Source organism: Pelmatolapia mariae, linkage group LG9 (genome assembly GCF_036321145.2).
Source record: "Pelmatolapia mariae isolate MD_Pm_ZW linkage group LG9, Pm_UMD_F_2, whole genome shotgun sequence".
Taxonomy (NCBI): Eukaryota; Metazoa; Chordata; class Actinopteri; order Cichliformes; family Cichlidae; genus Pelmatolapia; species Pelmatolapia mariae.
This window is the reverse complement of record NC_086235.1, coordinates 26,641,059-26,659,641: the sequence shown is the minus strand read 5'-3', so window position 1 is coordinate 26,659,641 and position 18,583 is coordinate 26,641,059. Positions and strand designations below refer to the sequence as shown.

Sequence of the window (18,583 nt, the reverse complement as noted above, 5' to 3'; positions counted from 1 at the left end):
TTATTCAAGACCTTGTGTGTGAGGGCAAGTATTTGGATTTTTATTTGGGATTTAATAGGGAGCCAATGAAGAGAGAAGTCCATATGGGGGAAATATACTCTCTCCTTCCAGTCCCTGACTGTACTCTGGATGCAGCGTTTTGGAAGTAGTGTAAAGACTTTTCAGGAAGCTTTTAGGACACTGTGAAAATACTGAATTTGAATAGTGGAGGCTAGAAGTAGTGAATGCATCCTTCCTCTCTATCATTAGATGGAGAGAGTGTACAAAGGCCGGCATAGTGGGTCTGTGGCCACTCTTGCTTGCGCTTTTGCGTGTCTGTCAGTCAGCTGTGGAGAAGAGCAAAGTTATTACATACAAAGAGCTGAAGTGAAAAGCAGTGTTCCAGACAATGAAATGTGTCCACTGTTTGTGCTTTTCATGCAGAAATGTTTGATGTTTGAAGCTATTTCTGCTGTTGTCCCATTCCCGGTGAAATCCGCTGTCCCTCCAATCCCAGTCCTCTTGCAAAGCAATCAGCATTTGCCAGACGCATCAGTCATCGGCTTGCGGCGGCGGTACTCAGACAGGATCCTGGACGACTACACAGGGGCACGTCTGGGGTGGCTAATAGACCGATTGAAGGATGCCACGTTTACTGAATATGTGCCTAATTTTGTCAGGACATAGCTGGGTCCATTGCTTCTGCGTGCTCTATTTTCACAAGCAAAGGCCTGGCTCTTTCTCCTGGCACCATCTCAGGTGATCTCCATGCCGTGGCTTCTTCTCAAATCAACGTCTGGACTGCCGCAAAACAGCTGACCGTTGTCGACAGGATTCGAACCTGTGCGGGGAGACCCCAATGGATTTCTAATCCATCGCCTTGACCGCTCGGCCACAACAACCATATTTGGCTGTCGAACTACATACTTGAAAGACATACGTCTTCCAAGTCCTACGCCACACGTCTTTCAAGTAGGATGTGCACAACAACGGCCACGCTGGATTGTAAATGCGGTAGCTGCATGGCTTTGGTGCGAAAGCTTGTGGTTTTGCAGTTGCGTCAGATCGGTGCAGCACAGCTGCGGTTGAAGCTAGCTGGCTGACATTAGCTTGCTTGTTTGCATGAACAGTAACACACACAGCTGATGATTTTGCCACCGCAAAGAGCTGATGAGTACATGGTTAGTAAAATGTTATCTTCATTCCAAACATTCAGCACAACGTTTAAAGTGGGACTGGCTGTCTTTATGAAGAAGTAGCGTGTCCAATCCCAGTTTCATGTAAGAAGGTATAGGTATGAAGTGATGAGAACTCAAAGCCTGTGTGAACAGTGGTTTTCCACAGCAAACGGTAGCAGCGAGGCTGATGAAGAATGCACCTGGCTTGACATTGTAAGCATTTGCAGAACGAGCGGAGAACGTTTTTAGTGTAAAAGAGCACGCAGCCCACATGCTTGAACAGCACTGCTAGTGGGCACTGCGATGGCCGGGAATCGAACCCGGGTCAACTGCTTGGAAGGCAGCTATGCTCGCCACTGTACCACCATCGCTGTGAAAGACTGCAACATTACTGATTCATTGTCCGGTTTATACAGCTTTTCAGGACAATTAACAAGGTGGGCATTGTGATTACACGCTTGTCAGGTTCTAAACTGGTCAAAAGGTAGATCACTAAAAAGACTAGTGCTTTCATGCAACTGCACATTTAATCTCATCAGCAAAGCTTCTTTGCTACTCAAGTGTGGCCTCTCACGCATTTAACCTCTTGCGTGATTGTTAGCACCTTGAGAGTGGCAATGGTCACACGAGTTCTTCAGGTCACACCAGACTAGGTGCGAATAGGTGTGAATCTGTCTTGGGACGAATCTGGGACGAGGACGTCTTTGGCTCCTCTTTCAAGTTATTGGACTTTGGCAAAAAGGTTTTACGCTTAATTAAAAAATGAGAACAAGTGTCTGTGTCTCGAATACAAAGTGGGAGCTGGTTCCACAGAGAGGGGCCTGAAAAGTGATGGCTCTTCCTTCCATTGTACTTTTAAATCCCCTCAGAAACCAGCAGTCTGAGAGCAAAGCAGTCTGTTGGGATGATATGGCACTGTGAGATCTTGTAGACAAAAGTGGTCGTGATTATTCAAGACCTTGTGTGTGAGGGCAAGTATTTGGATTTTTATTTGGGATTTAATAGGGAGCCAATGAAGAGAGAAGTCCATATGGGGGAAATATACTCTCTCCTTCCAGTCCCTGACTGTACTCTGGATGCAGCGTTTTGGAAGTAGTGTAAAGACTTTTCAGGAAGCTTTTAGGACACTGTGAAAATACTGAATTTGAATAGTGGAGGCTAGAAGTAGTGAATGCATCCTTCCTCTCTATCATTAGATGGAGAGAGTGTACAAAGGCCGGCATAGTGGGTCTGTGGCCACTCTTGCTTGCGCTTTTGCGTGTCTGTCAGCCAGCTGTGGAGAAGAGCAAAGTTATTACATACAAAGAGCTGAAGTGAAAAGCAGTGTTCCAGACAATGAAATGTGTCCACTGTTTGTGCTTTTCATGCAGAAATGTTTGATGTTTGAAGCTATTTCTGCTGTTGTCCCATTCCCGGTGAAATCCGCTGTCCCTCCAATCCCAATCCCAGTCCTCTTGCAAAGCAATCAGCATTTGCCAGACGCATCAGTCATCGGCTTGCGGCGGCGGTACTCAGACAGGATCCTGGACGACTACACAGGGGCACGTCTGGGGTGGCTAATAGACCGATTGAAGGATGCCACGTTTACTGAATATGTGCCTAATTTTGTCAGGACATAGCTGGGTCCATTGCTTCTGCGTGCTCTATTTTCACAAGCAAAGGCCTGGCTCTTTCTCCTGGCACCATCTCAGGTGATCTCCATGCCGTGGCTTCTTCTCAAATCAACGTCTGGACTGCCGCAAAACAGCTGACCGTTGTCGACAGGATTCGAACCTGTGCGGGGAGACCCCAATGGATTTCTAGTCCATCGCCTTGACCGCTCGGCCACAACAACCACATTTGGCTGTCGAACTACATACTTGAAAGACATACGTCTTCCAAGTCCTACGCCACACGTCTTTCAAGTAGGATGTGCACAACAACGGCCACGCTGGATTGTAAATGCGGTAGCTGCATGGCTTTGGTGCGAAAGCTTGTGGTTTTGCGGTTGCGTCAGATCGGTGCAGCACAGCTGCGGTTGAAGCTAGCTGGCTGACATTAGCTTGCTTGTTTGCATGAACAGTAACACACACAGCTGATGATTTTGCCACCGCAAAGAGCTGATGAGTACATGGTTAGTAAAATGTTATCTTCATTCCAAACATTCAGCACAACGTTTAAAGTGGGACTGGCTGTCTTTATGAAGAAGTAACGTGTCCAATCCCAGTTTCATGTAAGAAGGTATAGGTATGAAGTGATGAGAACTCAAAGCCTGTGTGAACAGTGGTTTTCCACAGCAAACGGTAGCAGCGAGGCCGATGAAGAATGCACCTGGCTTGACATTGTAAGCATTTGCAGAACGAGCGGAGAACGTTTTTAGTGTAGAAGAGCACCCAGCCCACATGCTTGAACAGCACTGCTAGTGGGCACTGCGATGGCCGGGAATCGAACCCGGGTCAACCGCTTGGAAGGCAGCTATGCTCGCCACTATACCATCATCGCTGTGAAAGACTGCAACATTACTGATTCATTGTGCGGTTTATACAGCTTTTCAGGACAATTAACAAGGTGGGCATTGTGATTACACGCTTGTCAGGTTCTAAACTGGTCAAAAGGTAGATCACTAAAAAGACTAGTGCTTTCATGCAACTGCACATTTAATCTCATCAGCAAAGCTTCTTTGCTACTCAAGTGTGGCCTCTCACGCATTTAACCTCTTGCGTGATTGTTAGCACCTTGAGAGTGGCAATGGTCACACGAGTTCTTCAGGTCACACCAGACTAGGTGCGAATAGGTGTGAATCTGTCTTGGGACGAATCTGGGACGAGGACGTCTTTGGCTCCTCTTTCAAGTTATTGGACTTTGGCAAAAAGGTTTTACGCTTAATTAAAAAATGAGAACAAGTGTCTGTGTCTCGAATACAAAGTGGGAGCTGGTTCCACAGAGAGGGGCCTGAAAAGTGATGGCTCTTCCTTCCATTGTACTTTTAAATCCCCTCAGAAACCAGCAGTCTGAGAGCAAAGCAGTCTGTTGGGATGATATGGCACTGTGAGATCTTGTAGACAAAAGTGGTCGTGATTATTCAAGACCTTGTGTGTGAGGGCAAGTATTTGGATTTTTATTTGGGATTTAATAGGGAGCCAATGAAGAGAGAAGTCCATATGGGGGAAATATACTCTCTCCTTCCAGTCCCTGACTGTACTCTGGATGCAGCGTTTTGGAAGTAGTGTAAAGACTTTTCAGGAAGCTTTTAGGACACTGTGAAAATACTGAATTTGAATAGTGGAGGCTAGAAGTAGTGAATGCATCCTTCCTCTCTATCATTAGATGGAGAGAGTGTACAAAGGCCGGCATAGTGGGTCTGTGGCCACTCTTGCTTGCGCTTTTGCGTGTCTGTCAGCCGGCTGTGGAGAAGAGCAAAGTTATTACATACAAAGAGCTGAAGTGAAAAGCAGTGTTCCAGACAATGAAATGTGTCCACTGTTTGTGCTTTTCATGCAGAAATGTTTGATGTTTGAAGCTATTTGTGCTGTTGTCCCATTCCCGGTGAAATCCGCTGTCCCTCCAATCCCAGTCCTCTTGCAAAGCAATCAGCATTTGCCAGACGCATCAGTCATCGGCTTGCGGCGGCGGTACTCAGACAGGATCCTGGACGACTACACAGGGGCACGTCTGGGGTGGCTAATAGACCGATTGAAGGATGCCACGTTTACTGAATATGTGCCTAATTTTGTCAGGACATAGCTGGGTCCATTGCTTCTGCGTGCTCTATTTTCACAAGCAAAGGCCTGGCTCTTTCTCCTGGCACCATCTCAGGTGATCTCCATGCCGTGGCTTCTTCTCAAATCAACGTCTGGACTGCTGCAAAACAGCTGACCGTTGTCGACAGGATTCGAACCTGTGCGGGGAGACCCCAATGGATTTCTAATCCATCGCCTTGACCGCTCGGCCACAACAACCATATTTGGCTGTCGAACTACATACTTGAAAGACATACGTCTTCCAAGTCCTACGCCACACGTCTTTCAAGTAGGATGTGCACAACAACGGCCACGCTGGATTGTAAATGCGGTAGCTGCATGGCTTTGGTGCGAAAGCTTGTGGTTTTGCAGTTGCGTCAGATCGGTGCAGCACAGCTGCGGTTGAAGCTAGCTGGCTGACATTAGCTTGCTTGTTTGCATGAACAGTAACACACACAGCTGATGATTTTGCCACCGCAAAGAGCTGATGAGTACATGGTTAGTAAAATGTTATCTTCATTCCAAACATTCAGCACAACGTTTAAAGTGGGACTGGCTGTCTTTATGAAGAAGTAACGTGTCCAATCCCAGTTTCATGTAAGAAGGTATAGGTATGAAGTGATGAGAACTCAAAGCCTGTGTGAACAGTGGTTTTCCACAGCAAACGGTAGCAGCGAGGCCGATGAAGAATGCAACTGGCTTGACATTGTAAGCATTTGCAGAACGAGCGGAGAACGTTTTTAGTGTAGAAGAGTACCCAGCCCACATGCTTGAACAGCACTGCTAGTGGGAACTGCGATGGCCGGGAATCGAACCCGGGTCAACCGCTTGGAAGGCAGCTATGCTCGCCACTATACCATCATCGCTGTGAAAGACTGCAACATTACTGATTCATTGTGCGGTTTATACAGCTTTTCAGGACAATTAACAAGGTGGGCATTGTGATTACACGCTTGTCAGGTTCTAAACTGGTCAAAAGGTAGATCACTAAAAAGACTAGTGCTTTCATGCAACTGCACATTTAATCTCATCAGCAAAGCTTCTTTGCTACTCAAGTGTGGCCTCTCACGCATTTAACCTCTTGCGTGATTGTTAGCACCTTGAGAGTGGCAATGGTCACACGAGTTCTTCAGGTCACACCAGACTAGGTGCGAATAGGTGTGAATCTGTCTTGGGACGAATCTGGGACGAGGACGTCTTTGGCTCCTCTTTCAAGTTATTGGACTTTGGCAAAAAGGTTTTACGCTTAATTAAAAAATGAGAACAAGTGTCTGTGTCTCGAATACAAAGTGGGAGCTGGTTCCACAGAGAGGGGCCTGAAAAGTGATGGCTCTTCCTTCCATTGTACTTTTAAATCCCCTCAGAAACCAGCAGTCTGAGAGCAAAGCAGTCTGTTGGGATGATATGGCACTGTGAGATCTTGTAGACAAAAGTGGTCGTGATTATTCAAGACCTTGTGTGTGAGGGCAAGTATTTGGATTTTTATTTGGGATTTAATAGGGAGCCAATGAAGAGAGAAGTCCATATGGGGGAAATATACTCTCTCCTTCCAGTCCCTGACTGTACTCTGGATGCAGCGTTTTGGAAGTAGTGTAAAGACTTTTCAGGAAGCTTTTAGGACACTGTGAAAATACTGAATTTGAATAGTGGAGGCTAGAAGTAGTGAATGCATCCTTCCTCTCTATCATTAGATGGAGAGAGTGTACAAAGGCCGGCATAGTGGGTCTGTGGCCACTCTTGCTTGCGCTTTTGCGTGTCTGTCAGCCGGCTGTGGAGAAGAGCAAAGTTATTACATACAAAGAGCTGAAGTGAAAAGCAGTGTTCCAGACAATGAAATGTGTCCACTGTTTGTGCTTTTCATGCAGAAATGTTTGATGTTTGAAGCTATTTCTGCTGTTGTCCCATTCCCGGTGAAATCCGCTGTCCCTCCAATCCCAGTCCTCTTGCAAAGCAATCAGCATTTGCCAGACGCATCAGTCATCGGCTTGCGGCGGCGGTACTCAGACAGGATCCTGGACGACTACACAGGGGCACGTCTGGGGTGGCTAATAGACCGATTGAAGGATGCCACGTTTACTGAATATGTGCCTAATTTTGTCAGGACATAGCTGGGTCCATTGCTTCTGCGTGCTCTATTTTCACAAGCAAAGGCCTGGCTCTTTCTCCTGGCACCATCTCAGGTGATCTCCATGCCGTGGCTTCTTCTCAAATCAACGTCTGGACTGCCGCAAAACAGCTGACCGTTGTCGACAGGATTCGAACCTGTGCGGGGAGACCCCAATGGATTTCTAATCCATCGCCTTGACCGCTCGGCCACAACAACCATATTTGGCTGTCGAACTACATACTTGAAAGACATACGTCTTCCAAGTCCTACGCCACACGTCTTTCAAGTAGGATGTGCACAACAACGGCCACGCTGGATTGTAAATGCGGTAGCTGCATGGCTTTGGTGCGAAAGCTTGTGGTTTTGCAGTTGCGTCAGATCGGTGCAGCACAGCTGCGGTTGAAGCTAGCTGGCTGACATTAGCTTGCTTGTTTGCATGAACAGTAACACACACAGCTGATGATTTTGCCACCGCAAAGAGCTGATGAGTACATGGTTAGTAAAATGTTATCTTCATTCCAAACATTCAGCACAACGTTTAAAGTGGGACTGGCTGTCTTTATGAAGAAGTAACGTGTCCAATCCCAGTTTCATGTAAGAAGGTATAGGTATGAAGTGATGAGAACTCAAAGCCTGTGTGAACAGTGGTTTTCCACAGCAAACGGTAGCAGCGAGGCTGATGAAGAATGCACCTGGCTTGACATTGTAAGCATTTGCAGAACGAGCGGAGAACGTTTTTAGTGTAAAAGAGCACCCAGCCCACATACTTGAACAGCACTGCTAGTGGGCACTGCGATGGCCGGGAATCGAACCCGGGTCAACTGCTTGGAAGGCAGCTATGCTCGCCACTATACCATCATCGCTGTGAAAAACTGCAACATTACTGATTCATTGTCCGGTTTATACAGCTTTTCAGGACAATTAACAAGGTGGGCATTGTGATTACACGCTTGTCAGGTTCTAAACTGGTCAAAAGGTAGATCACTAAAAAGACTAGTGCTTTCATGCAACTGCACATTTAATCTCATCAGCAAAGCTTCTTTGCTACTCAAGTGTGGCCTCTCACGCATTTAACCTCTTGCGTGATTGTTAGCACCTTGAGAGTGGCAATGGTCACACGAGTTCTTCAGGTCACACCAGACTAGGTGCGAATAGGTGTGAATCTGTCTTGGGACGAATCTGGGACGAGGACGTCTTTGGCTCCTCTTTCAAGTTATTGGACTTTGGCAAAAAGGTTTTACGCTTAATTAAAAAATGAGAACAAGTGTCTGTGTCTCGAATACAAAGTGGGAGCTGGTTCCACAGAGAGGGGCCTGAAAAGTGATGGCTCTTCCTTCCATTGTACTTTTAAATCCCCTCAGAAACCAGCAGTCTGTTGGGATGATATGGCACTGTGAGATCTTGTAGACAAAAGTGGTCGTGATTATTCAAGACCTTGTGTGTGAGGGCAAGTATTTGGATTTTTATTTGGGATTTAATAGGGAGCCAATGAAGAGAGAAGTCCATATGGGGGAAATATACTCTCTCCTTCCAGTCCCTGACTGTACTCTGGATGCAGCGTTTTGGAAGTAGTGTAAAGACTTTTCAGGAAGCTTTTAGGACACTGTGAAAATACTGAATTTGAATAGTGGAGGCTAGAAGTAGTGAATGCATCCTTCCTCTCTATCATTAGATGGAGAGAGTGTACAAAGACCGGCATAGTGGGTCTGTGGCCACTCTTGCTTGCGCTTTTGCGTGTCTGTCAGCCAGCTGTGGAGAAGAGCAAAGTTATTACATACAAAGGGCTGAAGTGAAAAGCAGTGTTCCAGACAATGAAATGTGTCCACTGTTTGTGCTTTTCATGCAGAAATGTTTGATGTTTGAAGCTATTTCTGCTGTTGTCCCATTCCCGGTGAAATCCGCTGTCCCTCCAATCCCAATCCCAGTCCTCTTGCAAAGCAATCAGCATTTGCCAGACGCATCAGTCATCGGCTTGCGGCGGCGGTACTCAGACAGGATCCTGGACGACTACACAGGGGCACGTCTGGGGTGGCTAATAGACCGATTGAAGGATGCCACGTTTACTGAATATGTGCCTAATTTTGTCAGGACATAGCTGGGTCCATTGCTTCTGCGTGCTCTATTTTCACAAGCAAAGGCCTGGCTCTTTCTCCTGGCACCATCTCAGGTGATCTCCATGCCGTGGCTTCTTCTCAAATCAACGTCTGGACTGCCGCAAAACAGCTGACCGTTGTCGACAGGATTCGAACCTGTGCGGGGAGACCCCAATGGACTTCCAGTCCATCGCCTTGACCGCTCGGCCACAACAACCACATGTGGCTGGCGAACTACATACTTGAAAGACATACGTCTTCCAAGTCCTACGCCACACGTCTTTCAAGTAGGATGTGCACAACAACGGCCACTCTGGATTGTAAATGCGGTAGCTGCATGGCTTTGGTGCGAAAGCTTGTGGTTTTGCAGTTGCGTCAGATCGGTGCAGCGCAGCTGCGGTTGAAGCTAGCTGGCTGACATTAGCTTGCTTGTTTGCATGAACAGTAACACACACAGCTGATGATTTTGCCACCGCAAAGAGCTGATCAGTACATGGTTAGTAAAATGTTATCTTCATTCCAAACATTCAGCACAACGTTTAAAGTGGGACTGGCTGTCTTTATGAAGAAGTAACGTGTCCAATCCCAGTTTCATGTAAGAAGGTATAGGTATGAAGTGATGAGAACTCAAAGCCTGTGTGAACAGTGGTTTTCCACAGCAAACGGTAGCAGCGAGGCCGATGAAGAATGCACCTGGCTTGACACTGTAAGCATTTGCAGAAAGAGCGGAGAACGTTTTTAGTGTAAAAGAGCACCCAGCCCACATGCTTGAACAGCACTGCTAGTGGGAACTGCGATGGCCGGGAATCGAACCCGGGTCAACTGCTTGGAAGGCAGCTATGCTCGCCACTATACCACCATCGCTGTGAAAGACTGCAACGTTACTGATTCATTGTCCGGTTTATACAGCTTTTCAGGACAATTAACAAGGTGGGCATTGTGATTACACGCTTGTCAGGTTCTAAACTGGTCAAAAGGTAGATCACTAAAAAGACTAGTGCTTTCATGCAACTGCACATTTAATCTCATCAGCAAAGCTTCTTTGCTACTCAAGTGTGGCCTCTCACGCATTTAACCTCTTGCGTGATTGTTAGCACCTTGAGAGTGGCAATGGTCACACGAGTTCTTCAGGTCACACCAGACTAGGTGCGAATAGGTGTGAATCTGTCTTGGGACGAATCTGGGACGAGGACGTCTTTGGCTCCTCTTTCAAGTTATTGGACTTTGGCAAAAAGGTTTTACGCTTAATTAAAAAATGAGAACAAGTGTCTGTGTCTCGAATACAAAGTGGGAGCTGGTTCCACAGAGAGGGGCCTGAAAAGTGATGGCTCTTCCTTCCATTGTACTTTTAAATCCCCTCAGAAACCAGCAGTCTGTTGGGATGATATGGCACTGTGAGATCTTGTAGACAAAAGTGGTCGTGATTATTCAAGACCTTGTGTGTGAGGGCAAGTATTTGGATTTTTATTTGGGATTTAATAGGGAGCCAATGAAGAGAGAAGTCCATATGGGGGAAATATACTCTCTCCTTCCAGTCCCTGACTGTACTCTGGATGCAGCGTTTTGGAAGTAGTGTAAAGACTTTTCAGGAAGCTTTTAGGACACTGTGAAAATACTGAATTTGAATAGTGGAGGCTAGAAGTAGTGAATGCATCCTTCCTCTCTATCATTAGATGGAGAGAGTGTACAAAGACCGGCATAGTGGGTCTGTGGCCACTCTTGCTTGCGCTTTTGCGTGTCTGTCAGCCAGCTGTGGAGAAGAGCAAAGTTATTACATACAAAGGGCTGAAGTGAAAAGCAGTGTTCCAGACAATGAAATGTGTCCACTGTTTGTGCTTTTCATGCAGAAATGTTTGATGTTTGAAGCTATTTCTGCTGTTGTCCCATTCCCGGTGAAATCCGCTGTCCCTCCAATCGCAATCCCAGTCCTCTTGCAAAGCAATCAGCATTTGCCAGACGCATCAGTCATCGGCTTGCGGCGGCGGTACTCAGACAGGATCCTGGACGACTACACAGGGGCACGTCTGGGGTGGCTAATAGACCGATTGAAGGATGCCACGTTTACTGAATATGTGCCTAATTTTGTCAGGACATAGCTGGGTCCATTGCTTCTGCGTGCTCTATTTTCACAAGCAAAGGCCTGGCTCTTTCTCCTGGCACCATCTCAGGTGATCTCCATGCCGTGGCTTCTTCTCAAATCAACGTCTGGACTGCCGCAAAACAGCTGACCGTTGTCGACAGGATTCGAACCTGTGCGGGGAGACCCCAATGGATTTCTAGTCCATCGCCTTGACCGCTCGGCCACAACAACCACATTTGGCTGTCGAACTACATACTTGAAAGACATACGTCTTCCAAGTCCTACGCCACACGTCTTTCAAGTAGGATGTGCACAACAACGGCCACGCTGGATTGTAAATGCGGTAGCTGCATGGCTTTGGTGCGAAAGCTTGTGGTTTTGCAGTTGCGTCAGATCGGTGCAGCACAGCTGCGGTTGAAGCTAGCTGGCTGACATTGGCTTGCTTGTTTGCATGAACAGTAACACACACAGCTGATGATTTTGCCACCGCAAAGAGCTGATCAGTACATGGTTAGTAAAATGTTATCTTCATTCCAAACATTCAGCACAACGTTTAAAGTGGGACTGGCTGTCTTTATGAAGAAGTAACGTGTCCAATCCCAGTTTCATGTAAGAAGGTATAGGTATGAAGTGATGAGAACTCAAAGCCTGTGTGAACAGTGGTTTTCCACAGCAAACGGTAGCAGCGAGGCCGATGAAGAATGCACCTGGCTTGACATTGTAAGCATTTGCAGAAAGAGCGGAGAACGTTTTTAGTGTAAAAGAGCACCCAGCCCACATGCTTGAACAGCACTGCTAGTGGGAACTGCGATGGCCGGGAATCGAACCCGGGTCAACTGCTTGGAAGGCAGCTATGCTCGCCACTATACCACCATCGCTGTGAAAGACTGCAACATTACTGATTCATTGTCCAGTTTATACAGCTTTTCAGGACAATTAACAAGGTGGGCATTGTGATTACACGCTTGTCAGGTTCTAAACTGGTCAAAAGGTAGATCACTAAAAAGACTAGTGCTTTCATGCAACTGCACATTTAATCTCATCAGCAAAGCTTCTTTGCTACTCAAGTGTGGCCTCTCACGCATTTAACCTCTTGCGTGATTGTTAGCACCTTGAGAGTGGCAATGGTCACACGAGTTCTTCAGGTCACACCAGACTAGGTGCGAATAGGTGTGAATCTGTCTTGGGACGAATCTGGGACGAGGACGTCTTTGGCTCCTCTTTCAAGTTATTGGACTTTGGCAAAAAGGTTTTACGCTTAATTAAAAAATGAGAACAAGTGTCTGTGTCTCGAATACAAAGTGGGAGCTGGTTCCACAGAGAGGGGCCTGAAAAGTGATGGCTCTTCCTTCCATTGTACTTTTAAATCCCCTCAGAAACCAGCAGTCTGTTGGGATGATATGGCACTGTGAGATCTTGTAGACAAAAGTGGTCGTGATTATTCAAGACCTTGTGTGTGAGGGCAAGTATTTGGATTTTTATTTGGGATTTAATAGGGAGCCAATGAAGAGAGAAGTCCATATGGGGGAAATATACTCTCTCCTTCCAGTCCCTGACTGTACTCTGGATGCAGCGTTTTGGAAGTAGTGTAAAGACTTTTCAGGAAGCTTTTAGGACACTGTGAAAATACTGAATTTGAATAGTGGAGGCTAGAAGTAGTGAATGCATCCTTCCTCTCTATCATTAGATGGAGAGAGTGTACAAAGGCCGACATAGTGGGTCTGTGGCCACTCTTGCTTGCGCTTTTGCGTGTCTGTCAGCCAGCTGTGGAGAAGAGCAAAGTTATTACATACAAAGAGCTGAAGTGAAAAGCAGTGTTCCAGACAATGAAATGTGTCCACTGTTTGTGCTTTTCATGCAGAAATGTTTGAAGCTACTTCTGCTGTTGTCCCATTCCCGGTGAAATGCGCTGTCCCTCCAATCCCAATCCCAGTCCTCTTGCAAAGCAATCAGCATTTGCCAGACGCATCAGTCATCGGCTTGCGGCGGCGGTACTCAGACAGGATCCTGGACGACTACACAGGGGCACGTCTGGGGTGGCTAATAGACCGATTGAAGGATGCCACGTTTACTGAATATGTGCCTAATTTTGTCAGGACATAGCTGGGTCCATTGCTTCTGCGTGCTCTATTTTCACAAGCAAAGGCCTGGCTCTTTCTCCTGGCACCATCTCAGGTGATCTCCATGCCGTGGCTTCTTCTCAAATCAACGTCTGGACTGCCGCAAAACAGCTGACCGTTGTCGACAGGATTCGAACCTGTGCGGGGAGACCCCAATGGATTTCTAGTCCATCGCCTTGACCGCTCGGCCACAACAACCACATTTGGCTGTCGAACTACATACTTGAAAGACATACGTCTTCCAAGTCCTACGCCACACGTCTTTCAAGTAGGATGTGCACAACAACGGCCACGCTGGATTGTAAATGCGGTAGCTGCATGGCTTTGGTGCGAAAGCTTGTGGTTTTGCAGTTGCGTCAGATCGGTGCAGCACAGCTGCGGTTGAAGCTAGCTGGCTGACATTGGCTTGCTTGTTTGCATGAACAGTAACACACACAGCTGATGATTTTGCCACCGCAAAGAGCTGATCAGTACATGGTTAGTAAAATGTTATCTTCATTCCAAACATTCAGCACAACGTTTAAAGTGGGACTGGCTGTCTTTATGAAGAAGTAACGTGTCCAATCCCAGTTTCATGTAAGAAGGTATAGGTATGAAGTGATGAGAACTCAAAGCCTGTGTGAACAGTGGTTTTCCACAGCAAACGGTAGCAGCGAGGCCGATGAAGAATGCACCTGGCTTGACATTGTAAGCATTTGCAGAAAGAGCGGAGAACGTTTTTAGTGTAAAAGAGCACCCAGCCCACATGCTTGAACAGCACTGCTAGTGGGAACTGCGATGGCCGGGAATCGAACCCGGGTCAACTGCTTGGAAGGCAGCTATGCTCGCCACTATACCACCATCGCTGTGAAAGACTGCAACATTACTGATTCATTGTCCAGTTTATACAGCTTTTCAGGACAATTAACAAGGTGGGCATTGTGATTACACGCTTGTCAGGTTCTAAACTGGTCAAAAGGTAGATCACTAAAAAGACTAGTGCTTTCATGCAACTGCACATTTAATCTCATCAGCAAAGCTTCTTTGCTACTCAAGTGTGGCCTCTCACGCATTTAACCTCTTGCGTGATTGTTAGCACCTTGAGAGTGGCAATGGTCACACGAGTTCTTCAGGTCACACCAGACTAGGTGCGAATAGGTGTGAATCTGTCTTGGGACGAATCTGGGACGAGGACGTCTTTGGCTCCTCTTTCAAGTTATTGGACTTTGGCAAAAAGGTTTTACGCTTAATTAAAAAATGAGAACAAGTGTCTGTGTCTCGAATACAAAGTGGGAGCTGGTTCCACAGAGAGGGGCCTGAAAAGTGATGGCTCTTCCTTCCATTGTACTTTTAAATCCCCTCAGAAACCAGCAGTCTGTTGGGATGATATGGCACTGTGAGATCTTGTAGACAAAAGTGGTCGTGATTATTCAAGACCTTGTGTGTGAGGGCAAGTATTTGGATTTTTATTTGGGATTTAATAGGGAGCCAATGAAGAGAGAAGTCCATATGGGGGAAATATACTCTCTCCTTCCAGTCCCTGACTGTACTCTGGATGCAGCGTTTTGGAAGTAGTGTAAAGACTTTTCAGGAAGCTTTTAGGACACTGTGAAAATACTGAATTTGAATAGTGGAGGCTAGAAGTAGTGAATGCATCCTTCCTCTCTATCATTAGATGGAGAGAGTGTACAAAGGCCGACATAGTGGGTCTGTGGCCACTCTTGCTTGCGCTTTTGCGTGTCTGTCAGCCAGCTGTGGAGAAGAGCAAAGTTATTACATACAAAGAGCTGAAGTGAAAAGCAGTGTTCCAGACAATGAAATGTGTCCACTGTTTGTGCTTTTCATGCAGAAATGTTTGAAGCTACTTCTGCTGTTGTCCCATTCCCGGTGAAATGCGCTGTCCCTCCAATCCCAATCCCAGTCCTCTTGCAAAGCAATCAGCATTTGCCAGACGCATCAGTCATCGGCTTGCGGCGGCGGTACTCAGACAGGATCCTGGACGACTACACAGGGGCACGTCTGGGGTGGCTAATAGACCGATTGAAGGATGCCACGTTTACTGAATATGTGCCTAATTTTGTCAGGACATAGCTGGGTCCATTGCTTCTGCGTGCTCTATTTTCACAAGCAAAGGCCTGGCTCTTTCTCCTGGCACCATCTCAGGTGATCTCCATGCCGTGGCTTCTTCTCAAATCAACGTCTGGACTGCCGCAAAACAGCTGACCGTTGTCGACAGGATTCGAACCTGTGCGGGGAGACCCCAATGGATTTCTAGTCCATCGCCTTGACCGCTCGGCCACAACAACCACATTTGGCTGTCGAACTACATACTTGAAAGACATACGTCTTCCAAGTCCTACGCCACACGTCTTTCAAGTAGGATGTGCACAACAACGGCCACGCTGGATTGTAAATGCGGTAGCTGCATGGCTTTGGTGCGAAAGCTTGTGGTTTTGCAGTTGCGTCAGATCGGTGCAGCACAGCTGCGGTTGAAGCTAGCTGGCTGACATTGGCTTGCTTGTTTGCATGAACAGTAACACACACAGCTGATGATTTTGCCACCGCAAAGAGCTGATCAGTACATGGTTAGTAAAATGTTATCTTCATTCCAAACATTCAGCACAACGTTTAAAGTGGGACTGGCTGTCTTTATGAAGAAGTAACGTGTCCAATCCCAGTTTCATGTAAGAAGGTATAGGTATGAAGTGATGAGAACTCAAAGCCTGTGTGAACAGTGGTTTTCCACAGCAAACGGTAGCAGCGAGGCCGATGAAGAATGCACCTGGCTTGACATTGTAAGCATTTGCAGAAGGAGCGGAGAACGTTTTTAGTGTAGAAGAGTACCCAGCCCACATGCTTGAACAGCACTGCTAGTGGGAACTGCGATGGCCGGGAATCGAACCCGGGTCAACCGCTTGGAAGGCAGCTATGCTCGCCACTATACCATCATCGCTGTGAAAGACTGCAACATTACTGATTCATTGTGCGGTTTATACAGCTTTTCAGGACAATTAACAAGGTGGGCATTGTGATTACACGCTTGTCAGGTTCTAAACTGGTCAAAAGGTAGATCACTAAAAAGACTAGTGCTTTCATGCAACTGCACATTTAATCTCATCAGCAAAGCTTCTTTGCTACTCAAGTGTGGCCTCTCACGCATTTAACCTCTTGCGTGATTGTTAGCACCTTGAGAGTGGCAATGGTCACACGAGTTCTTCAGGTCACACCAGACTAGGTGCGAATAGGTGTGAATCTGTCTTGGGACGAATCTGGGACGAGGACGTCTTTGGCTCCTCTTTCAAGTTATTGGACTTTGGCAAAAAGGTTTTACGCTTAATTAAAAAATGAGAACAAGTGTCTGTGTCTCGAATACAAAGTGGGAGCTGGTTCCACAGAGAGGGGCCTGAAAAGTGATGGCTCTTCCTTCCATTGTACTTTTAAATCCCCTCAGAAACCAGCAGTCTGAGAGCAAAGCAGTCTGTTGGGATGATATGGCACTGTGAGATCTTGTAGACAAAAGTGGTCGTGATTATTCAGGACCTTGTGTGTGAGGGCAAGTATTTGGATTTTTATTTGGGATTTAATAGGGAGCCAATGAAGAGAGAAGTCCATATGGGGGAAATATACTCTCTCCTTCCAGTCCCTGACTGTACTCTGGATGCAGCGTTTTGGAAGTAGTGTAAAGACTTTTCAGGAAGCTTTTAGGACACTGTGAAAATACTGAATTTGAATAGTGGAGGCTAGAAGTAGTGAATGCATCCTTCCTCTCTATCATTAGATGGAGAGAGTGTACAAAGGCCGGCATAGTGGGTCTGTGGCCACTCTTGCTTGCGCTTTTGCGTGTCTGTCAGCCAGCTGTGGAGAAGAGCAAAGTTATTACATACAAAGAGCTGAAGTGAAAAGCAGTGTTCCAGACAATGAAATGTGTCCACTGTTTGTGCTTTTCATGCAGAAATGTTTGATGTTTGAAGCTACTTCTGCTGTTGTCCCATTCCCGGTGAAATGCGCTGTCCCTCCAATCCCAATCCCAGTCCTCTTGCAAAGCAATCAGCATTTGCCAGACGCATCAGTCATCGGCTTGCGGCGGCGGTACTCAGACAGGATCCTGGACGACTACACAGGGGCACGTCTGGGGTGGCTAATAGACCGATTGAAGGATGCCACGTTTACTGAATATGTGCCTAATTTTGTCAGGACATAGCTGGGTCCATTGCTTCTGCGTGCTCTATTTTCACAAGCAAAGGCCTGGCTCTTTCTCCTGGCACCATCTCAGGTGATCTCCATGCCGTGGCTTCTTCTGAAATCAACGTCTGGACTGCCGCAAAACAGCTGACCGTTGTCGACAGGATTCGAACCTGTGCGGGGAGACCCCAATGGATTTCTAGTCCATCGCCTTGACCGCTCGGCCACAACAACCACATTTGGCTGTCGAACTACATACTTGAAAGACATACGTCTTCCAAGTCCTACGCCACACGTCTTTCAAGTAGGATGTGCACAACAACGGCCACGCTGGATTGTAAATGCGGTAGCTGCATGGCTTTGGTGCGAAAGCTTGTGGTTTTGCAGTTGCGTCAGATCGGTGCAGCACAGCTGCGGTTGAAGCTAGCTGGCTGACATTAGCTTGCTTGTTTGCATGAACAGTAACACACACAGCTGATGATTTTGCCACCGCAAAGAGCTGATCAGTACATGGTTAGTAAAATGTTATCTTCATTCCAAACATTCAGCACAACGTTTAAAGTGGGACTGGCTGTCTTTATGAAGAAGTAACGTGTCCAATCCCAGTTTCATGTAAGAAGGTATAGGTATGAAGTGATGAGAACTCAAAGCCTGTGTGAACAGTGGTTTTCCACAGCAAACGGTAGCAGCGAGGCCGATGAAGAATGCACCTGGCTTGACACTGTAAGCATTTGCAGAAAGAGCGGAGAACGTTTTTAGTGTAAAAGAGTACGCAGCCCACATGCTTGAACAGCACTGCGAGTGGGAACTGCGATGGCCGGGAATCGAACCCGGGTCAACCGCTTGGAAGGCAGCTATGCTCGCCACTATACCATCATCGCTGTGAAAGACTGCAACATTACTGATTCATTGTGCGGTTTATACAGCTTTTCAGGACAATTAACAAGGTGGGCATTGTGATTACACGCTTGTCAGGTTCTAAACTGGTCAAAAGGTAGATCACTAAAAAGACTAGTGCTTTCATGCAACTGCACATTTAATCTCATCAGCAAAGCTTCTTTGCTACTCAAGTGTGGCCTCTCACGCATTTAACCTCTTGCGTGATTGTTAGCACCTTGAGAGTGGCAATGGTCACACGAGTTCTTC

At 46.8% G+C, this 18,583-nt stretch overlaps 13 non-coding genes across 13 annotated transcripts; all 13 read right to left on the bottom strand.

The window, feature by feature from the left end:
- Positions 1-1,456: 1,456 nt before the first annotated feature.
- trnag-ucc (transfer RNA glycine (anticodon UCC)) lies at positions 1,457-1,528 on the bottom strand. Its single transcript has one exon. It is a non-coding gene; the product is annotated as a tRNA-Gly (tRNA).
- A 1,381-nt stretch (positions 1,529-2,909) lies between these two features.
- trnas-aga (transfer RNA serine (anticodon AGA)) lies at positions 2,910-2,991 on the bottom strand. The gene has a single exon. It is a non-coding gene; the product is annotated as a tRNA-Ser (tRNA).
- A 575-nt stretch (positions 2,992-3,566) lies between these two features.
- trnag-ucc (transfer RNA glycine (anticodon UCC)) lies at positions 3,567-3,638 on the bottom strand. Its single transcript has one exon. It is a non-coding gene; the product is annotated as a tRNA-Gly (tRNA).
- Positions 3,639-5,670: 2,032 nt separating this feature from the next.
- Positions 5,671-5,742, bottom strand: trnag-ucc (transfer RNA glycine (anticodon UCC)). Its single transcript has one exon. It is a non-coding gene; the product is annotated as a tRNA-Gly (tRNA).
- Positions 5,743-7,774: 2,032 nt separating this feature from the next.
- Positions 7,775-7,846, bottom strand: trnag-ucc (transfer RNA glycine (anticodon UCC)). Its single transcript has one exon. It is a non-coding gene; the product is annotated as a tRNA-Gly (tRNA).
- Positions 7,847-9,211: 1,365 nt separating this feature from the next.
- On the bottom strand, positions 9,212-9,293 carry trnas-gga (transfer RNA serine (anticodon GGA)). Its single transcript has one exon. It is a non-coding gene; the product is annotated as a tRNA-Ser (tRNA).
- A 575-nt stretch (positions 9,294-9,868) lies between these two features.
- Positions 9,869-9,940, bottom strand: trnag-ucc (transfer RNA glycine (anticodon UCC)). Its single transcript has one exon. It is a non-coding gene; the product is annotated as a tRNA-Gly (tRNA).
- A 1,365-nt stretch (positions 9,941-11,305) lies between these two features.
- Positions 11,306-11,387, bottom strand: trnas-aga (transfer RNA serine (anticodon AGA)). The gene has a single exon. It is a non-coding gene; the product is annotated as a tRNA-Ser (tRNA).
- Positions 11,388-11,962: 575 nt separating this feature from the next.
- On the bottom strand, positions 11,963-12,034 carry trnag-ucc (transfer RNA glycine (anticodon UCC)). Its single transcript has one exon. It is a non-coding gene; the product is annotated as a tRNA-Gly (tRNA).
- A 1,358-nt stretch (positions 12,035-13,392) lies between these two features.
- Positions 13,393-13,474, bottom strand: trnas-aga (transfer RNA serine (anticodon AGA)). Its single transcript has one exon. It is a non-coding gene; the product is annotated as a tRNA-Ser (tRNA).
- Positions 13,475-14,049: 575 nt separating this feature from the next.
- Positions 14,050-14,121, bottom strand: trnag-ucc (transfer RNA glycine (anticodon UCC)). The gene has a single exon. It is a non-coding gene; the product is annotated as a tRNA-Gly (tRNA).
- A 1,358-nt stretch (positions 14,122-15,479) lies between these two features.
- On the bottom strand, positions 15,480-15,561 carry trnas-aga (transfer RNA serine (anticodon AGA)). The gene has a single exon. It is a non-coding gene; the product is annotated as a tRNA-Ser (tRNA).
- A 2,028-nt stretch (positions 15,562-17,589) lies between these two features.
- Positions 17,590-17,671, bottom strand: trnas-aga (transfer RNA serine (anticodon AGA)). The gene has a single exon. It is a non-coding gene; the product is annotated as a tRNA-Ser (tRNA).
- Between the last annotated feature and the right edge of the window lie 912 nt (positions 17,672-18,583).